The 21,107-nt window shown below is 36.4% G+C and overlaps 1 protein-coding gene and 1 pseudogene across 3 annotated transcripts in view; both read left to right on the plus strand.

Annotated features, from left to right (window-relative positions):
• The window catches only part of LOC308647352 (ribonuclease P protein subunit p25-like protein), a 48,367-nt pseudogene extending 30,064 nt beyond the window's left edge, over positions 1 to 18,303 (plus strand). Inside the window, exon 2 of the transcript in view lies at positions 17,797 to 18,303. The product of the transcript in view is annotated as a ribonuclease P protein subunit p25-like protein (transcript). The remainder of the gene's footprint in view (positions 1 to 17,796) is intronic.
• FRMD5 (FERM domain containing 5) overlaps positions 1 to 21,107 on the plus strand; it is a 334,173-nt gene that overhangs the window by 30,468 nt on the left and 282,598 nt on the right. The window lies entirely within an intron of this gene.

Raw genomic sequence — 21,107 nt, forward strand, 5'->3', positions numbered from 1 at the left:
TTTAAGACAATCAGAACATTAACTTTCTAGCCTAGAGGCAGGAAAAAACATGACTTTAGAGGAAATAACAGCAATCCAAAATTGGCAAACTGTAATAAAAGAAAGCTAGCAGAAAAAACGAAGAGTATTAAGCAAAGTAATGTAAATGGAAAGGCAGATAAAGGGAATGAGGAAAGGTTGATCAATGGATTCCGAGTTATAGTTAGGAGCAGTCAGTTCTGGTGCACTATTGCACAGGAGAGTGACTACAGATAACCATAGTGCACTATACATTTCAAAAAGCTAGGAGAAAGGATTTTGAAAATTTTACTATAAAGAAATGATGTATGTTTGAGGAGATAGATACGTTTAACCTGATTTAAACATTGTACGATATATGCATGTATCAAAACATCACATGTACCCATATTTTTTTTTAAATTTTCTGTGTAGCAGTTAAAAAATTAAATAGAAAAGAGAAATATAAAATGTGAAAATGAATGAAAAGTATGAAAAGATACTAGAAAAATATAGAAGTTAAAATATTAAAAATATTTATTTGATAATTGTGGAGAAATTTCTAATCACAAAAGCTGAAAAAGTTGAAAGCAAAATATTAATTTGGCTACGTGAGTGAAAATAACCTCCTATGTGTTGGATGAAGAAATTAAATCTCAATCAGGTTAAGTCACTTTCTCAAAATCACAGAGACAGCAGTAGGGACACTGTTTAGATCCTAGGTCAGTCTTTTTTTCACATCTGAACTCTTAACTATCACACATTTCTCTGCTTCTTTTAAACCAAAGGGAGTTTTGCTTCTGCACATAATCATTACAAAAAATTCCTGTAATCTTGTTTCTTTTCTAAGTGATGTATTTATTAGCTTCATGATGGTAGTCAGATTTGTGGTTTGTACCTTCTTGATGTTTTTTTCATATACAAATAGGTTAATTGCATCTTTGCTGAGGTCCTTTCTTGATCCTGACATTTTGAAGGATTTATTAAATATTTCAGGTATCAATGGCACGTTGTTTAGTTGCTTTTACCTTTTTAAAAATAAAAGCTTTAATGAGAAGTCTGTGGTTATGTGTGTGTGTGTGTGTATTGTTTGTTTACCCTGTACTGGGGATTGAACCCAGGGCCTCAAGCATGCTAGGCAAGTACTCTACCATTGAGCTATATTTCCAGCTCTGAGTTGTAATTTACTTACCATATAATTTACCCTTTTAAAGTATATAATTGAGTGTTTTTTTTTAGAACATTCATTGTTGTACAACCATTATCGCTGTATTTTTAGAATATTTTGCCACCTCAAAAAGAAACCCTCTACCCATTAGCATTCATTCCCTGTTCTCTTCTACCTCCAGCTCCTAGCAACCACTGATTACTTTCTCTTTCTATGAATTTGCCTGTTGTGTATATTTCATATAAATGAAATTGTGCAGTATATGGTCTTGTATTTATGGCTTCTTCACTAGCATGGCATTCACCCATGTTGCACCATTGATCAGTACTTCATTCTTTTTTTTCTTTTAATGTGGCAAAATAGGACAAAGCTTTGTATTTTAACATTTTTTACGTGTACAGTTGTGACATTAACTGCATTTACATTGATGTACTCCATTTCTTTTTATTGTTAAATGATATTCCATTGTATGGATATACCACATTTGTTTATGCACTCATCATTTTCTTATGGGCGTTGGATTGTTTTCACTTTGGGCTATTATATGAATAATTCCTGTGAACATTTGTGTTCCAGCATTTAATTTTAATTTGAAATACCTCAATCATGACGTGGAGGAAGGAACTTTAGACTTATGTTTGAAGTGCATCTCTTAGACTAATGAAATAGTGTTATTGTGCTCCTGGGTAGTGTTGGGTGCAGAGCAGGCTGAACTGTGTTGTCTGCAGGGCAGGCTGAACAGATGTTGGCTGCAAGATAGCCCACACACTCAAACCCCCCTCTATCTGGTCCTTTATCACCTGTTTGTGTCAAGTCCCTCTCAAGGCTGAGCACTCAACCCCCCTTCGGCCAACAAGGCAGCTTGCAGACCCAGAGGCCCCATTAGATTTGGGCTATAAAAACTCCCTCCTGCCAGGCCCCTCTCTCTCTTGCTCTTTCTCTCTTGTGCTCTCTCTCTCTCTCTCTCTCTCTCTCTCTCTCTCTCTCTTGCTCTCTTTATCTTTCTTGCGCGCGCTCTCTGTCTCTCTCTTGCTCTCTCCCTGTTCATCTCTTCTCTTCTCTCTCTCTCTCTCTCTCTCTCTCTCTTTCCTTCCTTCTTTTCTCTTTGTTGCACTGCTGCAATAAAGATCTTTTGGTCACTCCGAGTGTTGTGGTCACTTTCCTTTCAGGTAGTCATCTGCTTCTCCCCATTTTCAAGATGAGACACCTTCATATAGTTCAAGGTATTGTTTGAGAAGTAAACGAGTATGCAACAGTTGAGACCAATAGGACTTAACATGATTTCTTTACATAGCTGCTAATAGGGGCAGAGGTTGGCTTTCAGAGGGAAAGGCAAGGAGGGCATGATGCCTGGGTGATTGTAGGTTGAGATTCAAAGTCAGTCTTTGGGCTTTACCATTTGCTTCCTGCTCTGTTGGCTCCCCTGTGATCTCATAGCTAGAGCTTTCTTGCTACCCCATTACAGTAATTTCTAGTTCAGCAGAACTCCACCCTCATTCCTCCCCTTTATCCCCTCAGTATGACTGAACATGAGCTTGTTTCATACTACCACTAGACCTATGTTACATAGTGTGTTTGCTTTTTCAGTGGCAGGAGAAGAGGGAGTGCTTATTTGTTAATCCAGATGAATGTGTAAATGGTGGAATGCCTGGTAATCTAGGGGAGAGATTTGGAGGCAAGACAAGCTTTTCTTAATTCATACCACTTGGCCTTTTGTAACTACTTTTTATTTTTATAGGTATTAGTAGAAGGGAAACAAAAGAGAGAAGTTGGAGGTTCTTCTAATTCTTAAAGAGTGTATATACCTAAAAATCCCAGGAAAGTATGGCAGAACATAAGGCTCACAAATGTGACAGACAGTTCAATACAGAAGTAGAGAAAGGAATCTGTCATCTGAGCCCTGTTTCCTGTGAAAATAACTTTGGTGAAGAGTTTGTGGGAGGAGGGGAAAATACTATAGAGTAAAGGGCTATTTGGATCTTGAAACATCTTGAAACAGTCCCATCTCTGATGGAAGAAGTTGGTTATCATATGTCATCCCACTTCATTCCTTGGAATTACCAATGGTAGTAATTTATACAGTTATTTGTAGTAATTTATATCAGTTATTTGTTTAACTACCATGTATCACATCAATGATTACACATCAGATGTTATTGTTGTACTTTTTATTAGAAAAGTATATATAACCTTTATAGTTATACATGCTGTTCTGTTCTCATTGGAAAATATTACTAGCAGAGAAGAGTATTGTTAAGTAGATGAAATTTTGTGGCACTTTTTGAATCACAGGCATACCTTTCCAGCAATCATTTAATAGAGCAATGCACTAGCCCTTGAGGGTTTTGCAATAAAACGTAAGGCTGACTTAAAGAGGCTTATTATTTGGTGAGTGAATATCAAATTACCATTTTAATAAACTGCAGTATACTCAAGAGATATGAGCAGGACATATTGGCTGAGGATGATCGTGGTCAGGGAAGGCTTTCTGGAAAAGTCGTAGTTGAACCTTCTTGAATGATAAGAAGCTGGTTGGGCACAAAATTGGGAGAGTTGAGGGATTTTATGGGTAGAAGGGAAAGCATGAGCACAGGTAGAGTCTTCTCTGACTATAGTTATTGCTAACTCAAGGAGAGACCAATAAGCATCCATGGGATCTAAAATATACTCGATTCTGCTGACAGAAAGTACACGGTTTACTTATTGGAGATGCATTTAATCTTTTGTTCACCAGAGTGCCATTTAGTGAATTACCTGCCTCTTCTATCATATATTTGGTATGCTTGGCTTGATTAAATTAATATACCCCCAACAAGTGAATGATTTACTTTCTTCTTATAAAATTGGGACTAGTCAATCCCCAAAAAACCAAAGGCTGAATGTTCTCTCTGATATACGGATGCTGACTCACAATAGGCTGGGGGTGGAGGTGTGGGGGTGGGGGGGTGGGCAGGGATTGGAGCTTCACTGGATTAAATGGGGTGAAGTGAATGGGATGGGAATGGAAAGACAGTAGATGAAATCTGACATAACTTCCCTATGTTTATATATGAATACACAACCACACGAATGGGAATTATAATCCATGTATGTGTGATATGTCAAAATACATATAACTAAAAAGAACCAAAAAAAAAGTTAAAAAAAAATTGGGGCTAGTAAGTTGCTATGATCCCCCCACCTGCTGCTGCCAGTACTGGGGATTGAGCCCAGTGCTACTCTACCACCAAGCTAAATCCCCAGCAGATTTTATTTTTTATTTTGAGTCAGGGTCTCACTAAATTGCTGAGGCTGGCTTTGAAATTGCAATCCTTTTGCCTTGGCTTCTTTAATAGCTGGGATTAAAGGTGTATGTCACTAAGTTGCTCTGATTCTTTAGCTGAATCTGTAGAGTTAAAAAGTTTTTATTTTTTATTTTAAATATTTTAGTTGTTGATGTACCTTCATTTTATTCATTTATTTATATGTAGTGCTGAGAATCAAACCTAGTGCTTCATACATGCTAGGCAAGGGCTCTACCACTGAGCCACAACCCCAGGCCCTGTTTGTTTGTTTGTTTGTTTTGTTTGTTTAAGACAAAAATTTAAAGGCAAATTACAAAAAATTTTTTAGTTGTGTATGGATACAATGCCTTTATTTATTTTTATGTGGTGTTGGGGATCGAACCCAGTGCCTCACATGTGTTAGGCAAATGCTGTTCCATTGAGCTACAACTCCAGCCCGCAAAGGCAAATTTATACACAGAAACTTGAAATAAAATACTTCAATATCCCTAGATGTCATCATAAAAATGTTAATTACTTGGTGATTATGGGCTTAATGCTTAAAATTAGCTTGAAAAACTGCAATTCTAAATATCTAACAATAGGTGATGGGTTGAATAAATTATGATATACAATTACACACGTGTGTGTGTGTGTGTGTGTGTGTGTGTGTGTGTATGTGTGTATTTTTAAAAATAATACTGGGAATTGAACTCAGGGCTTTATGCATGCTACCACTGAGCTACATTCCCAACCCCTTAAATTTTTTTTTTTTTTTTGAGACAGTATCTTCGTAAGTTGTTGAGATCCTTCTCCCAAGTGGCTGGGATTTCAGGTGTGCATTACCACACCTGGCTATAATTAGATACTTTTGAGTTTTGAACATAAAATTATAGAAGAGTGTTATGGCATAGAAAGTGCCATCATATTGTTAAATGTAAAGGAGCAGACTACAAACAGTATGAATAACATGATTATATAACTTTTGTTGAAATGTTTATTAACTGGCAAGCTGTAGGCTTTTGTAGCCTGGGAGAATAAAAGAGATTCCATTTATCTTCTCCAAGTGATAACAACTTATGCTGCCCGCCTCTCCTTTCCAGATTCTGTTCCATCCTGTAAAATTTCCCCAGTTCTTTCTGTGAGACCTAAATGTCAGCAGTGGCCATCATAAAGTACCATCTGTATATTATTCTTTGGCTTATCCTTGTTGATTAATACTGCCCTCCAAGGGACTCACTACTATTGAAAAACCTTAGGTCCTTGTCAGAGAAGCTACATTCAGAGTCTGTCAAAGTCCCTAATTTTCAGAGTGATAGATAGGTGCTGGATTCTGTTCAAAGGTGTAAAAAAAAAAAAAAATCCTCCTCATATCTGGGCTGCTCTTTGTTGCCTGGGCCCTGAGACAGCACAAAGTCCATAGGCCTACTTAAGAACTCAAGCAACTCTTCCAAGCTGCTGGTCTTCATCCTTTATCCACAAGGATTTAAAGTAGGCAGGTCCAAGCAGAAGTCACTGACTTCCAGTCTATCCTGCTTCTGGTCTCTGGGTGAGTGGCACCCTGTCATTTGCCTCATCCTTCTTGCTGAGGCTCCAAGTCCCCATCTTTCTTCTTTCTTGGAAATTTGTTCATTTTTTTTTGAGTGGTAGATAGACACAATGCCTTTATTTTATTTGTTCATTTTTATGTGGTGCCGATCGAACCCAGTGCTTCATACATGCTAGGCAAGAGCTCTTCTACTGAGTCACAGTCCCAGCCCAATCTGTTCATTCTTTTTTACTCCATTGCCTCTCAAAATTCAGACCATCATTTCTCATCAGAAGTCAGAAATACCCTCCTAATCATTCCTGGACCTTCTAGTCTTTTCTCTCTTTGGTTAGCCTCCACTCTTCTTCAGTAGAGAATACAAAAAAATAAAAAATAAAAAAATAAAAGAAAAAAAGCTCTTTATAGTCTAGCCCTGATGCACCTCAATGCTTTCTCTTGCCACTCAGTCTTCTTCACAGATATCTTATGTTTCTGCTTATAGACATCTATGTTTGTGTGTGAACGTGGATACGTATATGTAAGATATCTATGTAATATAAAGCTTACCATTTTCATTATACAATTCAGTGACCTTAAACACATTAACAATATTGACAATATTGTATACACACATCTCTCTATTTCCAGAATATTTGCATCACCCCAAACAGAACATCTCTATTTTCATATATGCTGCTTCCTCAGAACAGAAAGCCCCATCTCTCTGCTTCTGTCCCTGATCCTCCTAAGGTGCTCTTCAGATTTGATTCTAATTCCACCTGCCACCTCACCTGAGAAGCTTTTCCCAAATCATCATCATCATCATCATCATCATCATCATCATCATCATCATCATCTTTTTCTTCTTCCTCCTCCTCCTCCCATGTCACTCTGGGCATATTGCTGTTGTGACACTTCATCAAGGTATTGTGATTGTAGCTCTCTTTTTTGGGGGGACTTTGAGGTCTTTGAGTGAAGACAGTGACTACATCTTTTATCTCTGCATCCTTAGCTTCTAGCTCTGTGCCTGCTGTGAATAAATGATTGGACTCAGCTTCCTATCAGCTATGCAAATTAGCACTTGCTCACTTGCTATCATTGAATGAAAATCAGGCAGCAGCAGGTCTAAAGAAATTTCATAAATATAGGCTCTTTCCTCTTCCCATTAGATATTCATGGAAATTTGTTTTTTGCAGGCTGCTTTGAGTATGTAATTTCTCAGGCAGTTACACATAATCACTCATGATCATAATTTTAGTGAGTGATAGGTTGGGTCAGGAGTGTACAGTAATTGGGGGAAGGGACAAGGATTAGGGAGAGGAAAAATATTTTGAAATACTGGAATTATATGTGTTCTTAAATAGCCAGAAGAATTAGTTTCCTAGACTGCTTTGTCAGGTTATGAGATACCAAAGAAAGAAGGAAATGGAAATCTTGTTATTTTGATGGTATTGGATAGAACATCAATGAGAAAGCATTTTAGAATGAGTCAAAGTATTAGCAGGACTTAAGGGCTAGCAGTTCCCCTCCTCCCTTCTGTTTGTTTCTTTTTCCTCTCTCTTTTCAAGAACAGGAAAATAGATGGGAACATTCTTTTTTTTTTTTAACTGTAGTTGTACACAATACCTTTTATTTATTTATTTATTTAATACCTTTATTTTGTTTATTTATTTTTATGTGGTACTGAGGATGGAACCCAGTGCCTCGCACGTGCTAGGCGAGCACTCTGCCACTGAGCCACAACCCCAGCCCTAGATGGGAACAATTCTTAAAAACAGAACTGCTACTAAGTCTGTTTTGGAACCTCTCATTTCTCACAATAGTAGTCCAGTGTTTCACTGCTGGCTATTCTTTATCCTGGTGTGAGGTACTGAATTTGTCAGGAGTGGGATAGGCTCAAAAATTCCTAGAATAAAAATTAGATATGTGGACCTATCATCCATGAACTTCTATTTTACTTCCTTTTTTCCTTAAAACAAGTAAAGTAAAATCCTAAGCATACTATTTAAAATCCAGTTCAGCTAGCTGCTCAGCTAGAAAGGTCAATCTTTATCACTCCGTTTACACTGAACAAATATATTTGTGGCAGCTTGAGAGGATCTGAATCAAGGGGGAAAATGTAGTTCAGTAAAATGATTCAATTGTCTAATCAGGCATATGGCTGGAACATAATTTGAAGGGTCCTTGAGGTTTCTTCTTTGAAAGGTTTGAAATCAGAAATCCACAATCAGCATAACCCAAGTCATGCAGATCTGATTGAAGATCCGAAATTTTCTTTTTCTTTCAACTTCTGAGCTGTACTCTTTCATTTTCTTTCCTATTTTGGAGTCTAGTGAAGAAAAGAAGAGAAAATAATTGAAATTGAAATTGGATTGTACATTTGCTTATTGTAGAGCTATTAGTATTGTGGATTTATAACTTATGGTATAAATGAATTAGTGATGGTTATTTTTTTTTACACAGAACATTTAGAAATTTCTGTTTCAATGCACTGGACAAAGTAGTATTTTAGTAATAGGATTTACTTCCTTAGGATTTTTAAAGACATCACTATTTTTTTAGATTAAAAAAACTAACTTAAAAACACTGGTAGAAAAGAAGCTGACTGCCATTTAATAATACCTGCATCTGAGATTCTAGCTTAGTTTGTCCTCTGGTGATTTAGGGCTACATTGTACATTGATGTAACATAATGTTGTTTTGTTTTCCCAAAACATGTCATTTAAAAACTCAATAGAAGGTTGTTCAACAAGGGTCTTTTTTTTTTTTCCTTGCCTGCTTGGCAAAAGTATTTAATTAGGGAACTTTCCATATTTTCTGAACAAAACATCTATAATTTTGTTGATTTATTTGTGTAAAATTATGTATAATTCAGAGGAAAATGTTTTTTTAAGAAGGCATGTGCAAAAAAAAAAAAAAGAAGAAAAGAAAGAAAGCATGTGCCACCAGGATACTACCAGTGGTGCTAGTAATTCAGATGTCTGTTAAGCTTTTCATATAATTAAACGACCAGCAGTCATTTTAAAAAGAGTAATTCTGAAGGCCCAGCTCCTGCTGTGAGAGAAACTCATAAATAGATCATAAATATAGAATATCTCTTGCATGGATTCTGATTGATGATTCTTAAACATTTGGCCACTAGAGAAAAAATGTGAACTAGAGCTACTTTGGGTTCTTTATGTGTTGTTTTTGACATGAACTATGGTTTTTAGAGGTTAAGAATAGGGGCAGATGAAGAACAAAGAAGACTTTTTAAAAAAATTAAATTTTTTTTACTTGTAGACGGGCACAATGCCTTTATTAGTTTTATTGATTTTTATGTAATGCTGAGGATTGAATCCAAGGCTTCACACGAGCTAGGCAAGTGCTCTGCCACTGAGCTACAGATCTAGCCCAAGAAAGAAGACTTTTTACCCAGAAATCTAGGAATTAAACATGTTTGGAGGGGGTCTGGATTTTAGTTCTCATAAAAAAATAATCTATGTAAATATTATATGTATAAATGACATTGAAGCTATAATCATAGTGACTTTATTTGATAAGCTCAACTCATTTTTAATAACAGAGCAAAGTTATATAAAATGAAAAATTGATCTCTGTCCTATTCCTGACCTATAATTTCTGAGCTTGCCCTGTCAGAGGCAATACGGTACTGTTACTGGTTTCTTCTGTATTTAAAATGGGCACTTTAAAAGATGTATTCTCGGGGCTGGGGATGTGGCTCAAGCGGTAGCGCGCTCGCCTGGCATGCGTGCGGCCCGGGTTCGATCCTCAGCACCACATGCCAACAAAGATGTTGTGTTCGCCGAGAACTAAAAAAAAAAAAAATATTAAAAAAATTCTCCCTCTCTCTCTCTATCCTCTCTCACTCTCTCTATAAAAAAAAAAGATGTATTCTCAGTGTTTATCACAGTGACAACATAGAGTGATATAAGTAAAAATGTATATCAAAGTCCTTTTTCTACTTCCAAATGGTAGGTTAGAGATGAGATGTATGTTCAGAAGCAGCACCAACTCTATTTGGGTCTCCTCAGTTTTCATAGATTGTGTTTATGTTCTTGGAATCTCATAAAAGTCAAATATGGAAACCTCAAACTTTGGGCTTATATGTTTTAAGGGAAATTTAGACTGCTAAAAGCTATTACAAAAACCTGAACATTTTTTTGTAGTTATAGATGGACGTGATGCCTTTGTTTATTTATTTTTATGTGGTGCTGAGGATCAAACCCAGTGCCTCACATGTGCGAGGCAAGTGCTCTGCCACTGAGCCACCAACCCCAGCCCCTGAACATTACTTTTTAAAGCACACTCTTTCATGACCTCTACAGTTTAAAAAAAATTCTGTATGTTCTGTTTTATGTTTTGATTTTCACAATTGGGCATAGTTGACTGACTTATGTCTCTTGAGACAAAGCAATACCCTTAAAGCTTTGATTTTTGCCTACGTGGTTTCTTTATAGCTCTGTGCTCTTCATTGTGACCATTAGCTCTTTTTCCTTCGGAGAACTTCCCTGTTCTAGACACTCCCATGTATATTTTATTATATTCCTTATAGTACCTAGCCAAAGGTTACTCAAGTGATAATATGTTTTGGGCAAGATTAAATTTATGCGTGTGTGTGTGTGTGTGTGTGTGTGTGTGTGTGTGTGTGTGTAGAATGTGGCGGTCATTGATGTAGTTTTGTGATATTTTGAAATTGAGTGGCTAATTCTAGGTTAGGGTTTCCTAAACTTACTATAAAACATTTTAAAGTGTCAAATTCATTAAAGAAAATACAGGTAGAAATATATAATTAGTGCTCAGATTAAAAGAAAATGTTGACAAAGGAGATAACTATTACAATAAATGATAGAATTTGATTCTTTTGCTTTTTTCTTTTTTAGAATTGGGTCTTTTTTTAATATTTAATTTTGTAGTTGTAGTTGAACACAATAACTATTTATTTATATGTGGTGCTGAGGATTGAACCCAGGTCCTTGCACATGTGAGGCGAGCGCTCTACCGCTGAGCAATAACCCCAGCCCCTAGAACTGGGTCTTAATCTACAAATAAAACATTTTGTTAAGGACAAAAAGAATAAAAAATTGCAGATAAATGCTTTAATTATAGATTTGATTCTCAAATGCAACACAGAAACATTAAAAAATAAAAACAATGTTTTTATAGTTCTACATACCCACCATTTGTTTACTCAGGAACCACACTGGCATCGTCTGATCCTCATAGTAGGTTAGCATCAGATCTATTCATTTATTTTGTTGGGAGTCTTTTGTTACCACATAAGCCTATTGAAGAAAGGTTTTTTCCTAACAAAGGAAAGAACATGAGCTTCAGGTTTGTGATAATCTAATGTTCTTAAAATAGGCAGCTCTGACAATTATAAGTTCTTTAATGTTAGTTTACTTACTATTTTTCTTTTAAACCAAGTGCTGTGATTATTAATTTTACAATGAAGGGTCTGACTTTTTGCATGCTTGGGTCATGTGTAGATTATTAACTAGCAGGGGAACAACTAAGAGTGGTATAAATATTTAATATATAATAAATAAAATATTACAAATATATGTTGGACCAAAATGACAGGATTCATAATACACTGGCACTTATTGAAATGATAATACATGTTTAGTGTAACTGGTAATTAGTAGTTTGGGTAAATGACAAATCAAACTGTCTTGGCATAGTCAAAGACTGTGCTACTGTGCACCATTTCTTTCTTTTTCCCTCATATTTTGAATGTAAACTTTTAAAGTCAAGTGTAATACATATAATGAAAATCCCCAATAATAAATATAAAAATAGGTTGGTTTTTATGAAATAGACACTCCCATGTATCAATACTCAGGTCAAAAAAAAAATTACCAGCACCTCTTAAACTTCCCTCATGGTGGCCCTCTCCCATTGCACTACTGTTTTTCTTCTACCAAAGGAAATCACTATCTCAATTATTGATGTCCACAGAATACTTTTACCTACTTTGCATTATTTTAGTATATATTCTTGTGTGTCTTTTTTTCCCAATGTAATATTGGTCCAATTTATCTATATTGTTGTACATAGTTCATTTTAATTACTATGTGGTATTCCATTGTGCAAACATACCAAATTCTTTTTTAAAAAATATTTGTAGTTGTAGATGGATGCAATACCTATATTTATTTTTTATTCATTTTTATACAGTGCTGAGAATCAAAACCAGTGCCTCACACATGCTAGGCAAGCTCTCTACCATTGAGCCACAACCCTAGAAAATATACCAAATTGTTACTGCATTGTTTTTCTCTTTTTTTGGTATTGAGGATTGAACTCAGGAGTTCTTAACCACTTAGCCACATCCTCAGCCTTTTTTATTTTTTATTTTGAGACAGAGTCTCACTAAATTCCTTAGGATGTTGCTAAGTTGCTGAGGCTGGTCTTGGATGTGTGATCCTCCTGCCTTAGCCTCCCAAGTCACTGGGATTACAGGTGGAAGCCACCGTACCTAGCTGCATTTTTGTTTTTAATGGACTTTTGAGGGGTGCTTTCAGTTTACTGTTACTACAAATGATGCTAATATAGATGTTCTTACACATGTGTTTTAGTGTCCATATATGATGTGTGTATCTATCTATATCTATCTATCTATCTATCTATCTGAATGAAGTTGTTAGGTCAACAGTATACATGTATTCAACTTTAATAGATACTTCCAAATTGCTTTCCAAAGCAGCTGTACAAGTTATTCTTATCAACAGTGTATATATATATGCTATACTACACCCTCACCAACATGTTATTATCTAGCTTTTCAATTATAGCCATTTTGGTGGATGTATGATGTTATCTTATTTTTGGTGTTATTTATTTATTTTTTTTAGTGAAGTACTTGTATAAGTACCAATTTTCCTTTCTGAATTAACTGTTTTGAAAAATAATTCATAGACCATACAATTCACCCATTAAAGGGTACAATTTGATTGGAATGGCTGTTAGTATAGTCACAGATTTGTGCATTCATCACCACAATCAAGTTTAGAACATTTGGGGCTGGGGATGTGGCTCAAGCGGTAGCGCGCTCGCCTGGCATGCGTGCCGCCCGGGTTCGATCCTCAGCACCACATACCAACAAAGATGTTGTGTCCGCCGAGAACTAAAAAAAAATAAATATTGGAATTCTCTCTCTCTCTCTCTCTCTCTCTCTCTCTCTCTCTCTCTCTCCTCTCTCTCACTCTCTCTTTAAAAAAAAAAAAAAAAGTTTAGAACATTTTCATTATATCAAAATGAGACCTTGTATCCTTTAACCATTATTACCTAATTCTTTTCTTTCATTACCACCTTCCAATCTAATTTTATGTGTATAGATTTGTCAATTCTGGATATTTCGGATAAATAAAATCTTATAGTATGAGGTCCTTTGTGACTGACCAGATATAGAAGACATTATAAAGTGGTTTCAATAAAGGCTTTATCCATAAAGTGTTCTTTTTTTGCTGCCTACTTTGCAGCAAAACCAGTTTACTAAAACTTAATTAGCAATATATATCAAGCAGTTTTTAGTAGAAGCATCTTATAAGTGTATACTGACTATAAGTCTAAATAATGATTTTATATCATTGAGTAGTATTAAAAAACATATAAATCCCAAAGAAAAAGCTTTGGTTTTCCAAGTAACCAAACATGTAAGTAGATAAGGAAATTAACATGGCGATTGGGGAAAACTAGCAACTTGTGTACTACATCTTTCCATTTTTTTATTGTATTTTTTACACTTTCCAGTTTTTAATAATATTTTTTAAAAGTACATATTACAGAATTTATGCTCTTCACCATTTTAAGTTTACAGTTGCCATGTTAAATACATTCAATGCTGTGTAACCATTAACACCATTCATCTCCATATCTTTTCATTTTGTAAAACTGAAACCATATGCTCACTGAACAATAACTCCTCAATTCCCTGTTTTTCTGGCCCCTGGTAACCACCATTCTACTCTCTTGTCTCTATGATTTTGACAACTCTGAATGGTAAGTGGGATCATGCAATATTTACCTTTTTGTGACTGACCAGGTATAGAAGACACTGAGCAAGGTTCATCTATGTTTTAGCATATGTCAGAATTTTCTTCCTTTTCACAGCTGAACAATCTCCCATTGTAGTGTATACCTCATTTTGCCTATTCATTCATCCTTCAAAAGAAATTGGGTTGCTTCCTTGTTTTAATTACTGTGAATAAATGGTGCTATGAACGTGAATGTGCAAATATTTCTTTGAGATCCTTGGGGGCATCATATAGCATTTTATTTTTAAGTTTTTGAAGAACTGCCAAATTGTTTTCCATAGTGGCTGTAGCATCTGTGTATCATTGACATTCTCACCAACAGTGTACAAGGGCTCCAGTTTCCCCACATCCTCACCAACAATTATTTTCTCTTTTCTTGATAGTAGCCATTTTAATGGGTGTGAAATAATGTCTCATTGTATTTTTTATTTCCTTAATGATTAGTGATGGTGAACATTTTTTATGTGTTTATTGGCAATTTGTTTATCTTTAGAGAAATTTTGATTCAAGTCTTTTTTTGCCATTTTGACTCATGTTGTTTGCTTTTTTGTTGAGTTTTAGTTCTCTGTATATCCTGAATATTAATCCTTCTTAGATATTTGATTTACAAATATCTCCTCCCACCCTTAGGGTTGCTCTTTTGCTCTGTTGCTATCATCTTTTGATGTACAAGTTTAAAAATGTTATATAGCGGGCTGGCGTTGTAAGCTTAGTAGCAAAGTGCTTGCCTAGCACATGTGAGGCACTGGGTTTGATTCTCAGCACCAGATAAAAATAAATAAAATAAGGAGACATTGTGTTCATCTACAACTAAAAAAAAAAAATTCATGAAGTACAAATTGCCAATTTTTTTTCTTCTGTTGCCTAAGCGTTTGGTGTCATGTCCAAGACATTATTGCTAAATTCTATGTCCTGAAGTTTTTGCTTATATTTTCTTCTAAAACTTTTTTCCCCAATTTTTTTTGGGGTACTAGGGATTGAACTCAAGGGAGCTTAACCACACTGAGCCACATCTTTAGCCCTTTCATTTATTTACTTATTTATTTGGTGACAGGATCTCCCTAAATTACTTAGGATCTTGCTAGGCTGTTGAGGCTGGCTTTGAATTTGCGATCCTCCTGTCTTAGCCTCCAGAGCTGCTAGGATTACAGGTGTGTGCCACCATGCCAGGTTCTTCTAAAAATTTTATCATTTAGTTTTTACATTTATGTCTTTGATTCACTTTGAGTCAATTCATTAATATGGTATTTGGTAAGGGTTCATATTCATTCCTTTGTAGGTTGATATCCAGTTTTCCTAGCATCGTGATGAAGAGACTCATGATGAAGAAACTGTTGTGTCTCCATTGAATGATCTTGGCACCCTTTTCAGGAATCATTTGGCCTTATTTATTTATTTCTGGGCTCTTAATCCTATTCTATTGGAAGTCACTTTGGCTTCATTTTCCACTGAAGAAGAGAAGGGGTTTGCAACATTGAGGGGAGGTGCAACAATAATGACTGCCTGCCTCTTTGACTGCTACTGGTCTGAACTTATTATTTTTTTGGTACCAGGAATTGAACCTAGAGGTGATTAACCACTGAGCGACACCCCAGGTCCTTTTTATTTTGAGACACGATCTTGCTAAGTTGCTTAGGGACTTGGTAAAGCTGCTGAGGCTAGCTTTGAACTTGTGGTCCTTTTCCCTCAGCCTCCTGAGTCACTGGGGTTGCAGGCATGCACCCCCATGCTTGGATATTAACATCTGTTTTTTTTTTTTAATTCCTGTTGAAACACATAATGCTTTCAACTTAAGTTTACTTCAAAGTGAAATTTTGATTCTATTCTCACCATGCAAAGCCATGATGTATTAACTTTCTACATAGTAATAGAGCTTCCAATTTTAAGTTGCTACTTCCATATGGAAAACTCCTTTAGTTTGGTGTGTTTTTCTTCTAATAAAGATGATTAAAATGAAAGACAAGGGGCCCATTATATTTTATCAGTGGTTAAATATGCTCACTAAATTACATGTTTTAAATCTTGAACTTTCTCATTCAGTTTGGCAGAATTATCCTAAGTAACCATGTGTCCCTGCTGCTTATTAAACATAATTGGACTGCTAGTGGGCAATCAGAATTGTAACTGTGAATATATGCTAACATATTCCAGTCTCTGAATAGCGACCTTTTACTGTTGAGTTCCTTTGAGTTGGAGTTTTGCACTGAAATGGATTTCCTCTCATATTTTCTGTTTTGAAATATATGTTTCATCTAAGTTTCCATTTACTATTTCTTGTCAACCCTTATTCTAAGAACTGAAACTCTTTTCCCCCTAAACTCCTTTATTGACGCCAGAAATTAATCCCTGACAGTTTTATGGGTGTGAGCACATTTATGAAACACTGTTCTGTAATAGTGAAAAATAAAACATTACTTGAAACAGTGATTTTTAAAGAGAAGTTGGATTTAACGCAGGTAATGGGCACACTAAGTTGATGGTTTTGTAACAGATGATTATTTCCAATTCTTGTTTTGGCCTAGAGTGGGTAGCTGGTGCACTCAGTTCTGTGCTGCTTTGCTATCTGCCAGCTACCTGATGGCCTGGAGCATTAGGACCTCAGGACAAATGCTTGCAGGAGGCCTTTATAGATAGGTTTGTCAAGCAGAAATCAGTAGTGAAAGAGCAAAAACAGAGAAAAAGACTGCTGCAATTTATATATGATCCCCCTGGGATTCTCCCCAGAAATTTTTATTTTAAATCTTAGCAGACTGAGAAGAATAAGAGTTTTCTCTCTCCAGAATACTTTATCAGGACAATTCAATAATAACTCTGTGATAGTGGGTCTCTGGCCAGGTTTCAACCACCAGCTTTCCTTAAGCCTGCCACTAAAAGGGAGCAGCATGGGCTTCCTCAATCTTCTCCCAGTTTAGAAGGTTTGGATGTTCTGTGGATTGCTTCTAGAAGGATTTTATTTGGAAAAAATAAATGGAAAGTCTTAAGAATAACAATGGCATGTTTTTGAGTTATGTAGGTATACAAATGTTGGTTGATGATGGTAAATGGATCTAATGCTTTAAGTGGTGGGTGAGGTTTTTAAGTTAGTTCATGGGAAACATTTAGCTCCTGGTACCCTTGAAAAGAGGAGTTGTAGTCTAGGATCCTTTGGGGTCCTTGAACCACAAAGTGCTCCTCTGGGCCCAGGTAACTCTCAGATTCTACCCATGACTCTTAGAAAATGATATTGAATGGGCGCAGTGACATACGCCTATAATATTAGGCAGCTGAGGCAACTTAGTGAGACCCTATCTCAAAAACTAAAAAGGGCTGAGGATACATCCTATAGCTTAGTGGTGGAGCACTTTTGGGTTCAATTCCCAATACTGGTCCCCTGCAAAAAAAGTATTGAATGATAATTGTAACATCTATGATTCAGTCTTTTTGCTTAGTTCCTGGTGGAAAGGAAGTAGGAAGTGGCTGCAGAGGACAAAAGATTAAAAAATTATTGAATGTTTAGTGTATTTGACACTGAGAGAGCTCTTGGGGGCTTTCATGGTCATGCTGGGTACAATTTTTAGCTTTTAGATGCTGTGTATTTCCATTTCTCATTTATAATCAAGTTAAATGTGTTTGGGCTTGGGGTTTAACTCAGTGGTAGAGCACTTGCCCAGCATGTAAAAGGCTCCAAGTTTGATCCCCAGCATTGTTGGACAAAAAAAAAAAAAAGTTCTTTAGACATGCCATCTTGGCTGTGCTGCAAGGATCCACTGTGAGTCCCCCTGGGGCTGCAGAGGTGAGATCCAAGGGCAGTGAGATTTACAGATGCCACAGCAAGCTGGGTGGAGCACTACTGGAAAGCTTACTCTGTAGAACTCCCAGCACCTTCTCTAATGCCCCAGCTATCCCCTGACACCCTGGAGATATGGGTCCAAGATGGCAGCAAAATCCGAAACCTGCTGGGACTGGCACTGGGTCGATTGGAGGGGGGCAGTGCACGGCATGTAGTGTTCTCAGGTTCTGGCTGGGCTACAGGGAAGGCTGTCAGCTGCACTGAGATTGTCAAACAGAGGGTTCCAGGCCTGTGCCAGTTCACCAAACTGTGTTTCCTGCATACTGAGGACAGCTGGATCCCAACTTCACCTGAAATGGGCCTAGACCCCCTTACAATGTATCCCAATGTGCCTGCAGTAAGGGTACTGCTCAGCTGGGACCCCCTGGACCCTAATGATGTAGCTATCATCCCCCAGGAGCACCCCCTGGCCTGGCTCCATGACCAGCTTGAATTGTGGTCCCTGACCCCAAAGAAGGCCTCGAGACACCTGGTCCTAAAGATCTGCTGAGCCAGGCTGTTCTCTAGGCCTGAACATCTGAGATAGCTGTGCCTTTTCTGAGGACTCCTTGTGACTGCTCAACATTCCCAATGCAGCTTGGGTCCACAGAAGTCCTACTGCCCCTTTCCTCTGGCCTATGAGAAGAGACTGCTATGAAGAATGCTGTGTGTGGTGTGATTTCTGGATTGTTTGAGAAAGGCTTTGCCATCAGCCTGTAGTACATCTTATCTACCTTCTAATAGAGTTCCAAGAATAGAGGTAGGAAATAAAGGTTCTGCCCATTGTCAGATGAAAACAAAAGTGCTCTACAATCAAGATAGTATTTTCTACTATCCAGTAATGCATTCTCATTTCATTAGTGTAGGTTTTTTTTGGGGGGAAATGTTTCTTTGCTTCTAAATTGGCTTTTGAGGCTAAATTCTCATATCTTGCTTATTAACAGAACTCTTAGAAAGGCATTTGTATGTCACAAAATATTTATTCTAGCTCAAGGTTCTCTGTGGTCAGTGATAATATTTTGGCTTTATGCTCATTTCTGTGTTATACAGTATCTTTATAAAAAGCTGATTTCTAGTCCCAGAGTGAACAATTCGTGTTTCTGGAGCACTGAGAATACTAAATGGAAGTAAATCTCATAGGTACTCTGGTGTCAATTCAACAGGAAGATCAATTGAGGAAATGTTTCTAGGCTAGCTCTCTGAGGGTGGCAGAATATTTTCTACTCTACAGTTCAGTTTTTGGGGTGTACTGTGTGGTACATCCTTTATGGTCAGGCAGTTTCCCATGTTATTTTGGGAGCTGAATTTTAGAACTCATTTATATTTTTTAAAACATTGTTTACATCTTTTTATGAAGAAGCACAGAATTTGCTTGTTGTGTCCCAGTCCTCCTTTTCTTATCTTAAACCATCAAAGTACTTTTTTAAAATACTTTTTTTTTAGTTGTAGATGGACACAATACCTTTATTTATTTATTTATTTTTATGTGGTGCTGAGGATAGAACCCAGGGCCTCATGCATGCCAGACCAGTGCGCTACCACTGAGCCACACCCCAGCCCCCATCAAAGTACTTTTTATGAATTTATATTTATTGCTCTCCTCAAACTTTCCCCTTACCTCAAAATATTTCATTTTTTTAGAGCTATCAGTTGTTTTCTGTGAATGATAGATTTTAAAGACATTTTCTGGCCTGCATATTGTAGAGAAACATATTTTTCATAATTATGTCTTCCATAGAGAGTATAATAATTAGGTGATAAATGTGTCGAGTCCCCATAATCTGGTCTCTTCTGTAATTTGTTCCAAGTTTTCTTAAGTATACTTATAGAATCATTAATTACTGGTTTGTGAGCTTCTAAGAGAAGAAACAGTTCCTTGATGCTACCATGGGTTCACTAAAACCAAGTTATGCCAGATTTATCTTCGTTGAAAGGTTTAGTAGATTGACAGATCATGGAAATGCACTAAGTAAAGCTAAGCCCAAACTCAGCAGAAAGTTGACCACATTTCATAGTATTTTTGAAGGATAGAGGAAAATGCGGACTAATTGCTAATGTAATTAAGTGGATTGGTACTAATGAATCAATGGAGGAAGCTTTCTCTTATGCCTCTAGTATTCCCTGTTAGAGCTCCTTGATCAACATTTTTAATCAGCTCTTCAGATGAAGGCTTCTGTAGAAGGCATACTTATTGATTTCGTGAATAACAGTGTGGGAAGGATAATGAATACATTTGATAGCATAAGGAAATATGGAAAAGGTCACTGCAGACAAGGACAAGAGGCTTAACTTAATTTAAATAGCCCAGGATGTGAGAGGCTTAGTTGAAGTACAGCTGGTAGGAAAGTGACTTAGCTGTTTAACAGATAGCTAGTGCGGTGTTCATCAGTCCTTTTTTGGAGTGAACAAATAAGGCTAATATGAACTTAGGAATCCATAGGCACCTGCAGTCTGATAACCAGAATTGGAAAGTGAAGCTTCTGCTCTATCCCTGCTGCTTCCAGATTACAAGGAGAATTTAGTTCTGAGTACAGAGTACCCTCAAGGAAAACAAAAAGGATTATTTAGAGCCTACAAATTGTATCAAGAAAGAAAGTCAAAGAAACTGTAGTATTATAGTTCTTTTGAGAAGTTCTATAGTTTTGCTTTTCATATATGGTTTTTTTCCCATCAATTTTATTTTATATTTTTCATCAATTTTATTTTATAGTATAGTAGGAATATAATTTACCTTGTGTATAGCAATTCCTTTAATTGTTATTATTATCCCCATTTCTTTTGTTGAATAGTCTTTCTCCCCTCGATTTGTATTGTCACTGTCCAGTATCAACTTTCTGTATAGCATTTGACTGTCTGAATTCTCTATAATGTTCCATTGATCTGTTTGTTTATCCCTGTGCTAGTATCACATTAATTTATTATATTATTTTCTTCAAAACTCTCTTGGCTATTTATAGTTCTTTATTCTTCTGTGTAAACTTTAGAATGAGCTTGTCAGTTTCCATAAAAATGTGCTGTAGCATTATTACTGAAATTATATCAATTTTTAATAGAGTATTTTTATCCTCCAGGTATTTCTAGTGAACATAATATAGGTCTCTATTTAGTTAGTTTTTTAAAAAAATATTTATTTTTTTAGTTTTAGTTCGACGCAATATCTTTATTTCATTTATTTATTTTTATGTAGTGCTGAGGATCGAACCCAGGGTTTCTCATGTGCTAGGCAAGTGCTCTACTGCTGAGCCACAACCCCAGCCCTTTATTTAGTTAGTTTTAAAAAAATTTAAAATAAAATTTTGTCCTC

The sequence above is a fragment of the Spermophilus citellus genome, assembly GCF_964194105.1.
Source record: "Spermophilus citellus genome assembly, chromosome: 4".
NCBI classification, from domain to species: domain Eukaryota; kingdom Metazoa; phylum Chordata; class Mammalia; order Rodentia; family Sciuridae; genus Spermophilus; species Spermophilus citellus.